The sequence below is a fragment of the Macaca nemestrina genome, chromosome 5 (genome assembly GCF_043159975.1).
Source record: "Macaca nemestrina isolate mMacNem1 chromosome 5, mMacNem.hap1, whole genome shotgun sequence".
Lineage (NCBI taxonomy): Eukaryota > Metazoa > Chordata > Mammalia > Primates > Cercopithecidae > Macaca > Macaca nemestrina.
The window spans coordinates 163,804,426-163,823,248 of NC_092129.1; the positions used below are offsets into that span (position 1 = coordinate 163,804,426).

The window sequence follows — 18,823 nt, forward strand, 5'->3', positions numbered from 1 at the left end:
TAACTTATATTCCAACCCAAAGTGTATAAACATCCCCTGTTCTCTGCAGCCTCTTCCGCATCTATTTTTGTTTGACTTTTTAGTGGTAGCCAGTCTGACTGGTATGAGATGTAGTAGTAGTAGCTGGTCAGAATGGCTAACACGAAAAAGTTTTTATTTGCAGTTTTGATTTGCATTTCTCTACTGATTAGTGACAAGCATTTTTCATATGCTTGTTGGCTGCTTGTATGTCTTCTTTTGATAAGTGTCTGTTCATGTCCTTTGCCTACTTTTGAATGTTTTTTTTTCCCCTGTTGATTTAAGATCCTTATAGATTCTGAATATTGGACCTTTATTGAATGCACAGTTAGCAAATATATTCTCCCATTCGGTTGGTTGTTTACTCTGTTTATTATAGTTTCTTGCATTGCGCGGAAGATCTTTAGTTTAATTAGGTCCCCCTTGCCAATTTTTGTTTTTGTTGCAATTGCTTTTGAGAAGTTAACCATAAATTCTTTGCCAAGGCCGGTGTCGAGAAGGGTATTTCCTAGGTTTTCCTCCAGGATTTTTATAGTTTCAGGTCTTACATTTTAGTCTCTAACCTACTTTGAGTTAATTTTTGTATATAGTGAGTGGTAGGGGTCCAATTTCATTCCTTTGCATATGGCTCACCAATTATCCCAGCACCATTTATTGAATAGACAGTCTTTTTGCATTGCTTATTTTTGTCAGTTTTGTTGACGATCAGATGGTTGTAGGTGTGTGGCTTTATTTCTGTTCTCTATTCTGTTCCATTGGTCTTTATCTCTGTATTTGTACCAGTACTATCCCATTTGGGTTACTGTAGTGTTATAGTAGAGTCTGAAGTTGGGTAGCATGATGCCTTCAGCTTTGTTCTTTTTGGTTAGGATTCCTTTGGTTATTCAGGTCATTTTTTGGTTCTATATGAATTTTAGAATTTTTTTCTTATTCTGTGAAAAATGATCTTGATAGGTTGATAGGAATACTGTGAATCTATAGATTGCTTTGGGTAGTATGGCCATTTTATTGATATTGATTCTTCCAATCCATGAACATGGAATGTTTTTTCATTTGTTTGTGTCATCTATGATTTCTTTCAGTGGTGTTTTACAGTTCTCCTTGTAGAGATCTTTCATTTCCTTGGTTAGATGTAACCCTAGGTATTTTATATTTTTTGTAGTTATTATAAATGGGATCTCATTCTTGATTTGTCTCCTAGCTTGAATACTATTGGTGTATAGAAATGTTACTGATTTTTGCACATTGATTTTGTATCCTGAAACTTGACTGAAATCATTTATCAGTTCTAAAATTCTTTTGGTGGAGTCTCTAGGGCTTCCTAGGTATAGAATTATATCATCAGCAAAGACATAATTTGACTTCGTTTCCTCTTTTGGGTGCCTTTTTTTCTTTCTTTTGCTTGATTGCTGTGGCTAACACTTCCAGTACTATGTTGAATAGGAGTGCTGAGAGTGGTCATCTTGCCTTGTTCCTGTTCTTAAGAGAAATGCTTCCAGTTTTTGCCCATTCAGTATGATGTTAGCTGTGGGTTTGTCATAGATAGCTCTCATTTTGAGGTATGTTCCTTTGATGCCTAGTTTGTTGAGGGTTTTTATCCTGAAGGATGTTGGATTTCATCAAAAGCTTTTTCTGTGTCTATTGAGATGATCATATGGTTTTTGTTTTTAATTTTGTTTATATGGTGAATCACATTTATTGATTTGTGTATGTTGAACCAATCTTGCATTTCAAGAATGAAGTCTACTTGGTCATGGTGAATTAACTTTCTGATGTGCTGCTGGATTCAGTTTGAAAGCATTTGTTGAAGACTTTTGCATCTATGTTCATCACAGATATTGGCCTGTAGTTTTCTTTTTTCATGTGTCTTTGAGAGGCTTTGGTATCAGGGTGATGGTGGCTTCATAGAATCAGTTAAGGAGGAATCCTTTTTCTTTGATTTTTTTTATAATAGTTTCAGTAGAATTAGTATCAGCTCTTCTTTGTATATCTGGTAGAATTCAGCTATGAATTCGTCTTGTTCAGGGCTTTTTTGGTTAGTATGTTTTTTATCACTGATTCAATTTTGTAACTCAATATTGGTCTGTTCAAGGTTTCAATTTCTTCCTGATTGAATCTTGGGAGGTTGCATGTTTCCCTAAATTTATCCATTTCCTTTACATTTTCTAGTTTGTGTGCATAAAATGTTTATAAAAGTGTCTGAGAATATTTTGTATATCTGTAGGATTGGTTGTAATGTCACCTTTGTCATTTCTCATTATCATTATTTGATCTTCTCTCTTCTTTGTTAATCTAGCTAGTGGCCTATCAATCTTATTTATCCTTTCAGAGAACCAACTTTTGGTTTATTTGATCCTTTGTGTGAATTTTTGGTTCTCAATTTCATTCAGTTTTGCTCTGATTTTAGTTATTTCTTTTCTTCTACTAGTCTTGGAGTTAGTTTGCTCCTGTTTTTCTAGTTCCTCTAGGTGTGATGCTAAATCATTAATTCGAGATCTTTGGTGCTCCACACATTCAGATGAATGTCTCTAGTAACAAACTGTAGAAATGATCCCTGAAAATATAGTCTTAGTTTTTTAAAAAATTACAAATTCAATCTCTTTATTCATTATGTGTCTACTCAGATTGTCTATTTCTTAAGTCAGTTTCAGTAGTTTGTGTCTTCCTAGGAATTTGTCCATTTCATCTAAGTTATCTAATTTAGTGGCATACAATTGGTTATAGTATCCTTTATGAACTTTTTATTTGTATAAGATTGATTGTAATCTCCCCTTTTCCATTTCTGGTTCTGGTAATTTAATTCTCCCCTTTGTTTTCTTGGTTAATGTAGCTTAAGTTTTGTCAATTTCTTAATCCTTTCAAGGAGCCATCCTTTGGTTTCATTGACTTTCACTATTGTTTTTGTATCTAATATTTCACTAATTTCTTCTTTAATCTTTATTATTTCCTTCCTTCTGCTTGCTCTACTTTTTAGGTTTAGTTTGCTCTACTTTTTCCAATGTCTTAAGTGGGAAGTTTAGAATATTGATTTGACACCTTTCTTTCATTCTAAACTGCATATCTCTTAATCTTTCCTTTATATTTTTCATTTGCTTTTATTTTGTGTCAAGTTATGCACAATCTCTTCAGATCTATCTACCAGTTCACCAATTGTCTTTTCAGCTATCACTTCTCTGTTTTTTATATAGCTATTCAGTTTCTTCTTTCAACCACCACCATCTTTTTTCCTATAATTTCTATTAGGTTATTTTTCAAATCTGCCTAGGCATATTTAATAGTGCTTTTTCCTTTGATATTTAAAAATCCCAATTTTTGTTGCTTTAAACATTTTATACAGTTATTTTATACTCTGAAAATAAAATATCTCATAATTCCAACATTTGCAGTCATTAAGAGCTCTAAATCTTTTGTTTGTGATTTCTACTGACTCTTGTTCATGGGGCTTCCTTCCTCAGATGCTTCACACATTTTGATTGTGACCTCATATTTGGCAGAACTGAATCTGTGGGAATATTGGGAAGACTGAGATGAAGATATTCTTCTCCAAAGAGGATTTTCATTTGTTTGGTTTTAGCCTTGTGTGGTACTAATAACCTGAGACCACTTTCATTTAATTTCTCAACTTGGGGATTTAACAGTTGCACACATATTTAAATTCAAAGCCCAGCGGTGGCTCACGCCTGTAATCCCAGCACTTTGGGAGGCCGAGGCGGGCGGATCACAAGGTCAGGAGATCGAGACCACGGTGAAACCCCATCTCTACTAAAAACACAAAAAATTAGCCGGGCGCGGTTGTGGGCGCCTGTAGTCCCAGCTACTCGGGAGGCTGAGGCAGGAGAATGGCGTGAACCCGGGAGGCGGAGCTTGCAGTGAGCCGAGATCGCGCCACTGCACTCCAGCCTGGGCGACAGAGCGAGACTCCGTCTCAAAAAAAAAAAAAAAATTCAAAGCCCAGATCCATATACAGACAAATGTAGTGGCACAAATTCTCACGAGAGACTTTTTCCCCGGTTCCTTGATAGAGATCAATTTCTTGTTTGCTCTTTTTGTTATACAGTCGGGGAAGCCTACCTTTTCACAGGTTTTGGTATCAGGGTGTTGGTGAAAGAACAAGGTGTTTTGAAGGTCCCAGACTTATGTGCACCTGGGGATTTCCTCCCACCTTCCTCATTCACAGGACTCCAGCCTCACTGGATTTGTTACAGTTTCTACAACATCCCAGGCACTCTCCTGCCTCACGATGTTGACATCTGTGGTTTCCTCTGGCTGAACCCTCTTACCCCAGGATCCCACATCCACAGGCCTTAGGCCCCTAACTCCTTTTGTGTTTCTGTCCCAAAATCATGTTTTCAGCAAGGCCTTCTTTGACCACCCTCTAAAAACAAGCATTGCCCCTCTTCTCTGTGACCCCTTCAGTCTAGTTTATTTTTCTCTACAGCATTTATCAACATCTCACCTATTGTGTGTTTCTTTGTCTCCGTCTACCATCACTAAGATAAAAGCTCCTGAGGACTGGGGATTTTTGCTTATTCACTGCTGTATCACCACTGCCTAGAACAGTGCCTAGAACACAGTGGGTAGTCAATATATATATTTTCTGAATGAATAAATGTATGCCTTTAGGAATGAATGAATGGCAGGGCTAGGAGTGGGAGTGGGACAGCATGAAAAGACTGGTTATATTAGAAAAGGAATAGATGTAGAGAGAGCAAGAAACCATGAGGAAAGGAGGGGCTGGGCATGGTGCTGTGTACCTGCAGTTCCAGCTACACGGGAGGCTGAGGCAGGAGGATCCTTTGAGCCCAGGAGTCTAAGGCCAGCCTGGGCAACACAGTGAGACTCCACCTCTTAAAAAGAAAGTAAAAAAGAAAAGAAATAAAGAAAAAAAGAAAGGAAGAAGGCAGGTAAAGTTCTCCTACTTTGCAATTTTACTTAGACTCTTCAGGGACAGCTGACGCCCTTGGCACTGGCTTCTTCTATTATCTCCAGCATTAGTTTCCTTCCTGAATGTCCTGAAGGCGGCTCTCAATAAATACTTCTTGACTGACAGCTTACTTAAGTCATTATAAGAGGATTTCTTCTGCATTAGTCAGAAAACGAAATCACTTTCTAGATTGCTTTGCTGGGCAGGCCTGTCCCCAGAGCTGCCAGGGGAGGGAAGGCGTGGGTGATCACTGTGCCCATGCTTGGAAGCCTGGAAATTAATCAGAGGAGATGTGGCCCTTGTTAGGAGAAGGCCTCTATCGGTTTTCCATGTACAAAGCCACCCAAGAAAAAGGCAGAACTCAATGAGATGGAACTCGGCTGGAATCTACAGTTTAGCTTTTTATTGAAAGCTATGAGAAAAAATAATTTAAGGTGGTTAAATCTCAACTTTTATTGGTTATCGTCTTTAACTTTGACATATCTACTCACTACTTTATATTTTTCTAGTACTTTGATTTTTGTGTACATATTTCGAGACAGTGTTGACTACTAGGATATACATGGGAAGAGAAGAGATCTACTTATCTAATTATCAGCTATACCTTAGGCAAAATATTTAGTCAGACTGTGGTTCACATAGAGTGGAGATTAAATAGTTAAAAACCAAAACTCCAAAGAGGGAGGAAGGAAGTAGCTTATTTTTAACCCCTGCTGTGACAACAAGAGACTATCAATCAGAGAGGGACAGACTTCGAGGAAAAAGTTCTCCAGCCTGCATTTATGTACAAGCTACTCATTTTCTGCTGAAAGACAAGAATTAAAGCTTTTCATCACAGGAAAGAAAAAGTACCCAAATTTTGGAATCCTCCCTGAAGTTCCACATTTTCTTGGAATTGTCTACTAGCAATTAGACTGGAGCTATCTGTGAACTCCGAATATCTGAGACAGGTCTCAGTTAATTTAGAAAGTTTATTTTTGCTAAGGTTGAGAACATGCACCCGTGACACAGCCTCAGGAGGTCTTGACTAGATGTGCCCACTATGGCTAGGTCACAGCTTGCTTTCATACATTTTAGGAAGACATGAGATGTCAATCAATATATGTAAGATGTATATTGATTCCATCCAGAAAGGCAGGACAGCTGAGGCACGGAGGGGGTCACAGGTTGGTGAGAGACAAACTGTTGTATTCTTTTGAGTTTCTGATTAGCCTTTCCAAAGGAGGCAATCAGATAGCATCTATCTCGGTGAGCAGAGGGATGGCTTTGAATAGATTGGGAGGCAGGCTTGCCCTAAGCAGTTTCCAGCTTGACTTTTACCTGAAGCTTAGTGATTTGGGGGCCCCAAGATGTATTTTCCTTTTACATATCTAAAGCGAAGGCAATATAAACATTATATATATTATATATATAAACATATATACAAACATTATATATATTATATATAAACATATATACAAACATTATATATATAATATACATAAACATATATACAAACATTATATATATAATATACATAAACATATATACAAACATTATATATATTATATACAAACATTATATATAAACATATATATACACATTATATATACTATATATATATGTGTCTGAAAAACTAAACTTTGAGAATTGTAGGTATAAATGACTGCAACTTTTTCTGAAATACATGGATCAGAATACAGACCGTGTGGTATAGACAGATGTGGATTGGCACAGGACACGCACTGGCGTGGCATGTGGTCTACGTGGGATGCAGCGCCACAGCTGCTGACCCCTTGAGCAAAGACAGGGGCTGGCAGAGCTTCATATTGAGAAAAGAGTGTTGAGTTAGGACACTTTGAGCAGCAAATGATAGAAAATTAACCCAAACCAGGTTAACCAAACAGAATGATTTAGGCTCGGCGCAGTGGCTCACGCCTGTAATCCCAGCACTTTGGGAGGCTGAGGCGGGTGGATCATGAGGTCAGGAGTTCAAGACCAACCTGGCCAAGATGGTGAAACCCGGTCTCTACTAAAAAAGCAAAAATTAGCCAGGTGGGCGCCTGTAATCCCAGCTACTCAGGAGGCTGAGGCAGAGAATTGCTTGAACCTGGGAGGCGGAGGCTGCAGTGAACTGAGATGGTGCCACTACACTCCAGCCTGGGCAACAGAGTGAGGCTCCATCTAAAACAAACAAACAAACAAACAAACAAACAAAAAGATTTAGCTGAAGAACACAGAGGTGGCTCAAAAGACCATCAGCAGGACTCAGAGCCACTCTGGGGTGCCAGGAACTGGAACCAGGAATCCAAACATTGTCAGCTCACTCCCCTCAACCTCTTTCTCCTTTGCTCCACTTAAGCTTCCTTCTCTGCTAATAGAGATGGACATTCTCTGCCCAGCAGGAAATGTAGCCAGCAGCAAGTGTCAAAGTCACATCCTGAAAGATCTGTAAGCAGAAATGAAAAGATGCCTTTTCTCAGTCTCAGTTTGAAAGATCTCAGGGAACGGCTCAGACTCTCCAGACTGGATTTTTAGTCCCATCTTTTGAATTATCACTGTGATCGAGGGGGTGGGCTCAATGTTGACCCACCCTGGGTCATGTTCCTGTCATTGATCCAGAGCAAGCAGGTTCCGTACTAGGATGTGGCTTAGCATCAACATGACCACTGTCCAGTACATTTGTTTGTGCTGGACAGCCCTTATGACAGGTCTCTGACAATCACCACCTTGGTCATTCCTAATACCTGACTGAGGAGGAGAGGCAATTCCTATAAGAACCCCAGCTTGGCCCAGCACGGTGCTCACATCTATAATCCCAGCACTTTGGGAGGCTGAGGCAGGTGGATTACTTGAGGTCGAGAGTATGAGATCAGCCTGACCAACATGGCGAAACCCTGTCTCTACTAAAAATACAAAAATTAGCCAGGCATGGTGGTGAGTGCTTGTAGTCCCAGCTACTCGGGAGGCTGAGGCAGGAGAATCGCTTGAACTTGGGAGGAGGAGGTTGCAGTGAACCGAGATGGCACCATTGCACTCCAGCCTGGGCAACAGAGCGAGACTCTGTCTCAAAACAAAAGAACCCCAGCCTGGAGGTATTTGTGGGTACAGCAGTCACACTGACTGGGTTCCCAGTGCTACTCCACCGCTTACTAGCCAAACTATCTTTTGACGTATCAGCTTCCTTGTTTCTAAAATGAAAATAATGCTGATACCAGTTTCATGAGGCTGTTAATTGGATTAAATGGTTTATTATATTTAAAGCCCTTAGAAAACAAGCTTGGAATAGGAAAGACGAGCTATCTTTATTACTAACGTGTATGTCACTGGAATCAAACCAGAAAGACAACCCATTCATAAGGACGATTTCTATGCTGTCTTCCATGCCCCATGCAGACCATGAAGTCTGTAAAGTTACCTCCCATTCTTCATCTCTTGCACACTATAAGCCAGACAGGCTTTCTGTGAAAAGTGCTCAATGGGGCTCTGAGGCTGCCCCTCGTCTTTCCAGCCCTCTGCTCCACAGCGAGAGTCTTTTTCATTTTATGTTGCAAAGCAATTTATTCCCCAAATCCAGAATCCCTATAGAACTCCAGAGAGAAAGCCTCACTTGAATGCTCATGACGTGTAGATCAGGTAGGACCGTATCTCTGAGCCACTCCCTGCTGCTCTGCAGCAATGATCCCTCACTGCCCTCGTGGCTTCATGGGTTCTGTGGCTGTCAGACCCTCTTTTAGTGACCATGGTCCTCTCATTCTTAATATATCCAATCGTGCATTTCTAAGGCCTAGTTTTACTTTCCCTCAGCTTTTTTTTTCTTTGAAAGGGAACCCTTATACACTGTTGGTGGGAGTGTAAATTAGTTTGACCATTGTGGGTAACAGTGTGGTGATTCCTCAGAGACCTAAAAACAGAACTACCATTCAACCCCGCAATCCCATTACTGAGTATATACCCAGAGGAATAGAAATCGTTCTATCATAAAGACACATGCATGCGAATGTTTATTGCAGCACTATTCACAATAGCGAAGACATGGAATCAACATAATTGCCCATTAATGACAGATTGGATAAAGAAAATGTGGTGCATGTATGCCATGGAATACTATGCAGCCATAAAAAAGAACAAGATCATATCTTTTGCAGGAACATGGTTGGAGCTGGAGGCCATTGTCCATAGCAAACCAATGCAGGAACAGAAAACCAAATACCGCATGTTCTCACTTATAAGTGGCAGCTAAATGATGAGAACACATGGACATATAGAGAGGGACAACACATATTGGGGCCTACTGAAGGGTGGAGGGTGGGAGGAGGGAGAGGATCAGGAAAAATAGCTATTGGATATTAGGCTTAGTACCTGGGTGACAAAATAATCTGTACAACAAACCCCCGTGAACAAACCCCCGTGACATAAGTTTACCTATACAAACAAACTTGCATATGTACCCCGAACCTAAAATAAAAGTTAAATGAATTTTTTTCTTTGCTTCATTGCACAAACTTCTGTGTCCCCATCTCAATCCAGCTCAACTCAACTAAATCTCTTGAGGTTCTACTGCATGCCAAGTACTGTGCTTGCTATCATTCATATTACTTCCTTGTTCTTTTCTCGGTTTCTAGTTTTCTTTTTTTCTGTGTTTCCCTGATAGAGGGAGTAATACTTTTCATGTACTTGAAGTGAAACTCTCTTACAGGCTGAAAACGTATTAAAAATAAATTTCTATATATCAGAACTTTGCATGACAGCAAATTTCAGTTGAGAAGGGGTTATAGGTACCTGACTATATGACTATATTATTCGTTTCACAGTGCAGGTTCATTTTTTTGTAATTAGTCCTTTTGTTGAATTTATAAAGTCCTGAGTTTTGAAGGAGTTCCTTTGCATATCCTTAATGGGAGATACCTCACTAATTATTAGCATTTATGGTCTCCACTTAAGCTAAATGTGGTCAATCCAGTCAAGAACAGACTGATGCCTAAAGAGGGACTACTCTCATCTGGGTATGACTCCTTACACCTTCATGCCTCTTAAAGTGGGAATAATAATACTTCACCTTTGGAAGCAAACAGGTTTATTAGATGCTAGTAAACCTCTTTTAATATGTTACTATGTAACTAAAGAAAGACATGATGATTAACTAATTTATCATATAATCACAAACAATTGGAAGGCAAGAACCCACAGATAGATATTATGTTTACAGAAATCTACCTAATTTCTTTTTCTTTTTTTTTTGAGACACAGTCTCACCCTGTTGCCCAGGCTGGAGTGCAGTGGTGCAATCTTGGCTTGCTGCAAGCTCCGCCTCCTGGGTTCACGCTATTCTCCTGCCTTAGCCTCCTGAGTAGCTGGGACTACAGGCGCCTGCCACCACACCCGGCTAACTCTTTTTTTGTATTTTTAGTAGAGACAGGGTTTCACCATGTTAGCCAGGATGGTCTCGATCTCCTGACCTTGTGATCTGCCCGCCTTAGCTTCCCAAAGTGCTGGGATTACAGGCGTGAGCCACTGCGCCGGCCTAAATCTACCTAATTTCATTGCTCCTACGTTTGTATCACATTTACTATTGAGTCACTCGTTCATCAATCATTGTTGAACATCTACTATGTGTGCAATTCCGTGCTATGAGCTGAGGACTGAAAGGTAAATAGGATAAAGCTATGCCCTTTAAAAGCTGACAGTTTTCTAGGGGAGATAGATCTGCAAATGAATAACTATAATGCAGGGAAGTAAATACTCACAGGCAAATGTACAATCCTGTGGGAGGAGGAAGGAATAAATGACTAACCATTCTTGGTGGGAAGCCAGGAACAGCTGTACTCACCAGTCTTAAAGGTGAGAGCAGTAGGCTCCAGGAGAAGATTGTGAGTTGTGGGTAGGTCTTTCTGGTAAAGGAAATATGTGCAAAGGTCACAGGGAATTGAAAGAGTGTAGAATGTTTAGCAGGTAGAGGGGAGCTCAGCGGGATAGTTAGGCAGGGTGGTACGTGAGAAAAGCTGGGAGTGAAGCTGGAAAGCTGGATAACAGATTGGGAAGGCCTGCGTGTTTCATGCTAAGGATTTTAAACTTTCTCTTGGAAGGAATGATTTAATGATATTTCATGGAGATGATTTGATCAGAATCTGATGGGAAATCACAGAAATGCTTAGTAAATAGAAAACCTCCAGAGATAATTGAACAATTGCCGTTTAGATTAGCTTTCTGAGGATGCTCACTGAAAAAAGGAATTTTTGTTCAATTATGGTTGGGAAAAATTGCATTCTTTCTTTCTTGCTTTTTTTTTTTTTTTTGAGAGAGAGTCTCGCTCTGTTACCCAGGCTGGAGTGCAGTGGCACAATCTCAGCTCACTGCAACGTCCGCCTCCCAGGTTCAAGCGATTCTCCTGCCTCAGCCTCCCAAGTAGCTGGGATTACAGGCACCTGCCACCGTACCTGGCCAATTTTTGTATTTTTAGTAGAAGACCGGGTTTCACCATGTTGGCCAGGCGTGTCTTGAACTCCTGACCTCAGGTGATCTGCCCGCCTCAGCCTCCCAAAGTGCTGGGATTACAGTTGTGAGCCACTGCACCCAACCAAAATTGCATTCTTGATTCTCCTGTCACAGAAAATGTTATGTACCAGAACATATTAGTAGCTCTGTGAAGACCAGCAGAAAAGGTATTAGTATAACTTTATTTAATTCAGTATTTCCCAAACCTATTTGACTATAAAATATGGTTTCCAGATAAAATATTGTATTGACATCTAATTATAGTTGAATTTCAGATAAACAAGGAATACATTTTTAGCGTAAGCGATATTGCACAGGGCACAGCATGTAGGCTTAGAATGCTGAGGGACGCTTGTTGGCATCTTAAACTTCAAAGGTGTTTTCTGATGTGTTCCTGATGAGACAAGAAAACAGGCTCAACTCCCCAGAACTCCATGTATCCTTAAAAGCTCTGTCAGAACAGGCGAGGTGGCTCATGCCTGTAATCCTGGCACTTTGGGAGGCCGAGGTGGGTGGATCACGAGGTCAAGAGATGGAGACCAGCCTGGCCAACATGGTGAGACCTCCTCTCTACTAAAAATACAAAAATTAGCTGAGCATGGTGGCACACACCTGTAGTCCCAGCTACTCGGGAGACTGAGGCAGAAGAATCACTTGAACACAGGAGGCGGAGGAGGTTGCCGTGAGCCGAGATTGCATCACTCTACTCCAGCCTGGTAACAGAGTGAGACTCTGTCTCAAAAAAAAAAAAAAAAAAAAAGAAAGTTCCATCAGAGGCATTTGAACCAGAGCAACTCCATCTTGAATAGGGGCTGGGTAAAATAAGGCTGAGACCTACTGGGCTGCATTCCCAGGAGTTCAGGCATTCTAAGTCACAGGATGAGATCGGAGGTCCATATAATGTACAGGTCACACAGACCTTGCTGATAAAACAGCATGAGGTAAAGAAGCCAGCCAAAACACACCAAAACCAAGATGGTGACAAAAGTGACCTCTGGTCGTCCTCACTGCTCATTATACGCTAATTTTAATGTATTAACATGCTAGAAGACACTCCCACCAGCACCATGACAGTTTACAAATGCCATGGCAACCTCCAGAAGTTACCCTATATGGTCTAAAAGGGGGAGGAACCTGCAGTTACGGGAATTGCCCACCCCCGTCCCAGAAAACTCACGAATAATCCACCCCTTGTTTAGAATACAATTGAGAAGTAACAAATAAGTATCCTTAACCGAGCAGCTTAAGCTGTCGCTCTGCCTATGGAGTGGCCATTCTTTTATTCCTTTAGTTTCCTATTAAACTTGCTTCCACTTTACTCTATGGATTCACCTTGAATTCTTCCTTGCAAGAGATCCAAGATCCCTTTCCTGGGGTCTGGATAGAGACTGCTTTCCCATAGCAGCTCTGTGAGATAGAATCTAAACCTCTTCATATTATTTGTGGTAGGTGCTAAAAGCTTTTATCTTTAATTAAGTATCTTTTGTATTTTACATTGTTTTTAAATTCATTCCTCAGTAACAATATGCTAATATTATTCTTGTCAAAATTACATTCCCCTCCCAGTGATAGGTTTAATGAATGAATTAATCTAATTATCCAGCACACATCTGTTGAGAGTTTACCATGGCCCAGACACTGTAGATACAGAAATAAATGAGGAACGTATGTTCTCTACCCTCTCTGGAGCTTACAGTACAGGGGATAGGCTAAGCCAAAATGTGAGTCCTGTGAATTGAACTTAGCACATCAGCTCCTCGACGATCTGGCCCCAGATGATTTATGTGGTCTCACCTCCCACCACTGTCCAATGTGCTACATTTGCCATCCCCAAGACATCCCCAACTTTTATACTTCTGCGTCTTTGCATGTCCTAAGGCCCCTGCCAGGGTGTCCTGGTGACTCTTCTTCCTCTCCTCACCTCTTCCACATCACACTTGACCTTCGAGATTCAGTTTAATCCTGAATCTTGGAATTTCCTAATTTCCTGACACTCTCCTCCCCAGTCTGATTGGTGCCTTTTTTTTTTTTTTTTTTTTTTTTTTGGTACTCCAAATATTTCTTTGTACTCTGAGTATAACTCTGTCATAAATAACACTTACCAAATAAACTTGCCATAATTACTGGTTTACTTGGGTCTTTCTCCCACATTAAACTATGAGCTACCTGAGACCAGGGACTATGTCTTTTTACATTCTATGGTCAAGATCCCTAAAGGCTCTTTGTTAAAGAGGCCAATTTGTAAATAGCCATGATGGTTCTGTAAATGGTAGCTATGTCTCCAAACCAAGAAACAATCTTTTCATATCTACTCAGATGGTTACTAAGGTGGCTGGGCTTGCCTTGGTGGGTATAGTCACATTCTACACTCAGATAAGAATTGTTCAGCAAATGGTGAGTGCCAGAAGGAAAGGTAGAATTAGCCCCTTTTAGAGAATAATGAAGTTATAATTTAGTTAATTACAACTTTATCAGATTAGGAGCTAAGAATGAACATAAGGGCATCCCTCTTCCATGTCCCATTCTTCTATTCTATTTCTGTAGCACCCAACTCTCCAGATCCCATTTTCACCACCCAACCAGGTCAAGTGAGTAGGTGCAGTGGGGTCATAGCCTGAAGCTAAAGATCCTAGCTTGAATGGCTTCCAGAACAGGGAGCTTATGCTATGTCCCCTGTTGCATCCAAACAGAAATGTGCTTCCTCCTCTTCTCCTGGTCACACCCTTAATTTTGAGGAGTTGTATTAAAACCAAAACCACCAAGACTAAAATGCAACCCAGCCATCTAGAACAACCTGCACATACCCTGGGAGGCTGCGTCTGGAGATCAGGGCTGGTTGTAGGTGATAAAGGGGTTTCTCTTTGACTGTAACATGAGACTGTTGGGCTGGGAAGATGGGTGAGAGCTGGGAAAGGGGGTGAGTAGATACCCACTGTAGTGTTGAAAGCATCCCTGCACCATTGTTTTTCCTAAATTTTGAGGTTCAGTTGAGTTCAAGGAACCTTTCTAAGACACTCACGGTGTGGCAGGACCAGGTGCTAGAGATGTAATCATTTATAAGGTACGTAAAATCATTGCAAGGTAGATAAAATCCCTGCTGTCAAAGAGCTTGTGGTCAAGTAAATACAAGGAGACACAGACAAGTGTTATTACAGAGGTCTTGGAAGATATTAAGGAGGAGGCGATGATATCACACAGCCTGCTAATCAGAGAGAATTAACGGAACTGTCCAGCCCTCTCTATAGAAAAACAGATGGCTGTTTTGACTCATTTAGCCCTGGTGAAAGAGCAAGGTCAAAGTTCTGCAGTGGGCAGATCCAGAGGGTAGACATACTCGCCCATATGTCCCTCTTTTTTTTTGGTTTGAGACCGAGTCTTGCTCTGTCGCCCAGGCTGAAGTTCAGTGGCACGATCTCGGCTCACTGTAACCTGCGCCTCCTGGGTTCAAGTGATTCTCCTGCCTCAACCTCCTGAGTAGCTGGGACTACAGGTGCCCACCACCACACCCAGCTAATTTCTGTATTTTTAGTAGAGATGGGGTTTCACCATGTTGGCCAGGCTGGTCTCGAACTCCTGACCTTGTGATCTGCCTGCCTTGGCCTCCCAAAGTGCTGGGATTACAGGCATGAGCCACCACACCCAGCCATTTTTTTAAAGCTTTTCCAAGGAATTAACGCTGTAAAGAGAAGACAGAGTCAGCGGTGGTGAAATCAGTGATGGCTAGTAGTGACCAGGCTGAGTAACATCATTGGCAGGGGTGCATCTGTGGTGGTACCTGGGGTCTATGCACTCCTTAGGAAAGGGAGAAATGAGGGAGGACCTCTTCCCTTCTTCTGAAGACTTTGGATTGGGCTGTGGATGTTCACTTTCGAAAAAGAATGATCTTTATTTGTTGGGTCTCCTCTGGATAGTGAGTGAACTCATTCTCTCCAGCACATTCTTTTACCACTATGCTTTGCGATACTAAACCCATCATCAATGGAATGAAATATCTATTACAGAATCATTAATTAAATGCACAAAGCCCAAATAAATATGGTGATCAAGCTACAAAAAGTGAAATAGAGTCTGCCTCTTTTTAAAGAAGACTTTTCAAAGCATTTTTCTTCATGGTAATTGGCATTTTACAATGAGTTGTTCTCCAAGATTGCTGTTAGGACCAGAGTCCAAGCAAGATCCCGTGATGACGAGGTTCCCTGGCAACTAAGCCCCTTAAACAGTGTTAGAAACAGACTACAAAACAGAATTCTGTACTGTGTCAGGATGCATTTAACAAGGCTTTGGTGTCTATTTGGTATTTTTATGATTTGTAGAGCAGCAAGACAAATGGGCTTAGCAGCCCAGGGTAGTTGCTATAGCAATAAGTAGTGCAAGTTTTGAGATACATTAAATTTTTTTTAGGGTTAGAAATGTTTAAATATTGTGATAGTTCTTTCTCTAAAATAAATGAAAACACAGAAAATTCACTAATTTGCTAAATACTCAGCCTCACAAAGTCCTTTAATAAATGTCCGGAGCTGCACGCCCCGGCCATAGCGAATAATAATTAAGGATTAAACGCCTGAGCTGTGTTCATTTCCACCCCACACCTTCTCCCTATCCTTGCCTTTTTTCCCCTGTACTAATACCTCATTAAAGATGGCGCTCTTCCTGCTTCTTCTTCACTCACTTTTCCAGCGCCGGGGAAAATTGTTACTTAATAGCGAAAGCGCAACATGACGGCCGACCGGAGAAACCGAAACTAACCTGGCCACGCCCTCGGCAATGAGATCATTTCCGCCTTAGCCCAACCCCTTCCCTTCCAAGTGTATATAAGGCAGTGCATTACCGCCATTAAACGAGACTTGATCAGAGCACTGTCTTGTCTCCATTTCTCGTGTCTCTTGTTCCCTAAATTCCCACCCCCTCTTCCAGGGCCTGCTCTGACTATCCCGCGAGCCGGGATAAATAAAGATACTTAGAAAAAGTCTAGAAATTTAAATAAAGAGAAGCTGTCACTACAGTTATTTCTTAAAGCCATAATCCAACCTGATACCTTCATTTTCCTTTACAAAGAAAACTATAGACCCTCTTCTGGTATTGTCATGAATTATTGATGTTAGATTAAATATTGCTCTAGGATATAGAGCCTGGTGATCCCTTTGACAGACTGAAAAATTGGTATGTATCAAAGAAGCAATCCTTCACTACTGACCAAATTCAAATCCTTCTGTCACCATAAAAGCAATAAATAACCAATCTAGGATGGAAATACACGGTGTGGTCACCCCACTTCCAGCATTTTCAGGGCCCAGGCAAGAGTACAAATGGAGGCCCATATGACATAGGTCTAAAAGTTATAAACGAAGCTTATAATTTGTTAAATAAAATATGGTCTATCCTTCGATATTGACAAGTCCTTTCTTTCTTTCTCTTTCTTTCTTTCTTTCTTTCTTTCTTTCTTTCTTTCTTTCTTTCTTTCTTTCTTTCTTTTTCTTTCTCTTTCTTTCTTTCTTTCTTTCTTTCTTTCTTTCTTTCTTTCTTTCTTTCTTTCTTTCTTTCTTTCTTTCTTTCTTTCTTTCTTTCTTTCTTTCTCTCTTTCCTCTCTTTCTCTCTTTCTTTCCTTTTTTTTGCTTTTTGACGGAGTTTCGCTCTTGTTGCCCAGGCTGGAGTGCAATGGCATGATCTCGGCTCACTGCAACCTCCGCCTCCCAGGTTCAAGAGATTCTCCTGCCTCAGCCTCCCTAGTAGCTGGGACTATAGGCGCCCACTGCCCTGCCCAGCTAATTTTTTGTATTTTTAGCAGAGACAAGGTTTCACTTTGTTGGCCAGACTGGTCTCGAACTCCTGACCTCAGGCAATCCACCTGCCTCAGCCTCCCAAACTGCTAGGATTACAGGCGTGAGCCACTGCGCCAAGCTGACAAGTGTGCTTTTGTGACATTTGGAAGGCAAGGTCTGATTTAGAATTCTTGGGCTACTTGGGGTTGCTCACTGAAGTGTGGAGAACCAGTCTAGTCCCCAGGCTGCAACACCTACCTCCTGGGTGCCCTTCTTCTCTTCTCACCACCAGCCCCACCCCTGTACTACAGAGGCTTGTAGCACATAGTACTCGTGTGGACACCCTAGTCTTGCACAGACAAGCTAATGCCCCTTCCACCACCTCCCCACTGGCTGCCATGGCCACCTGCAGTGCCACGTTGTGTTCTCTAGCTGTTCTGTCCTTCCTTGGAGCAGACCCAGAGAAGAGACCAGTGCTGGGCCCGGAAAAGGGCTGGGTGCTATTTGCAGAGAGAATCCTGGGGCCTCACATACCTGGAGTGAGACCTAGAAGAGAGGGCATGAACTCCAGACAGGTGTGTCTCTTTGGCCCTGAAGGAAGGGCATGATCACGGAAGAGTGAGAGTGAACTTCCTGAAGCAGGGGGTCCAGGGCAGGACCCCTTCATACCCACATGATGCGGGGTGGGTGTTAGGAAACCTCCTTGCACTGACTAAAGGCTCAAACCACCCCATTCCAACCTGACTGTATTATACTCTCCCAGGGTGTCTTGTTTACTTTCCTAGAATCATTACTTTTACTGGCTTCCGGACAAGCAAGAGGATATGCTATTATCCATGGGAAAATAGCCCAGGAGAAGACAAAGTGGCTTCCTAACAAACTGCCAGATATTACTGGAAGCTTGGGTTGCAGAGAGGATATTGAAAGCAGGGACCTGAAAGCACCCTCTTAGGTTTCAGGATCCATCTTCGAAGACGGCAGCCCTTCTATAACAAGGAAAAGCCTTGCCTCCTCACATCAGTCAGAGCCCCTGCCCAATGTCACCTATGCATCTCACCCCTCTGCTCTCTCTGCCCTTTTATGGGATACCAGCGGAGCTGGCTGTGTTAGATAATCTCCGCTCTCTGACAGCCATCTCTCTGCTCTTCTCATCCGTCTCTCCCTGTGTGACATCAGTGATTCCTTTGTGGGTCAAGGCCTGACCTGGATCTCTTGAAACCCGGTCTGTACCTTTTCTCACCTACAGGATGCCAATTCATCTTGCTCTGCTTACCTCTTGATGAATGACTCATCTGGGGGTGGAGTGGGGAGGCCAGCCACACCTTAAACATGTGCCTCTTGGATTTTGGAGATTTAAGTGCTCTGTACTTTGCATCTGATTTTGACTATTTCAACCAATGGAAGGAGAGAGATGAGAATAAAGCTACTTGTTGACACTTCCTCATTTCATATCAGGAACCAGAAAATGAAAAAAAGAACTATCTGTTTTTTGGTTTTTGTGTTTTTTTTTTTTTTTTTTTTTTTTTTGGTGGTGGGCTTCTCCCTTTCACTTGCTCTGTGTTCCTCAGCTAATTTCCTGCCAGGGCAATTTCAGGTTCAACCTGCTTTTTAAAGTTATGAATCATACCAGTGACTCAAAGCCAATTTT

The 18,823-nt window shown here is 41.4% G+C and overlaps 1 long non-coding RNA gene and 1 pseudogene across 1 annotated transcript in view; both read right to left on the reverse strand.

Moving 5' to 3' along the window:
- LOC139363206 (uncharacterized) overlaps positions 1–16,287 on the reverse strand; it is an 80,240-nt gene extending 63,953 nt beyond the window's left edge. Inside the window, exon 1 of the long non-coding RNA XR_011623155.1 lies at positions 16,045–16,287. This is a non-coding gene — a long non-coding RNA (uncharacterized lncRNA). The remainder of the gene's footprint in view (positions 1–16,044) is intronic.
- Positions 2,479–2,588, reverse strand: LOC112426798 (small nucleolar RNA U3; annotated as a pseudogene).
- Positions 16,288–18,823: the final 2,536 nt, after the last annotated feature.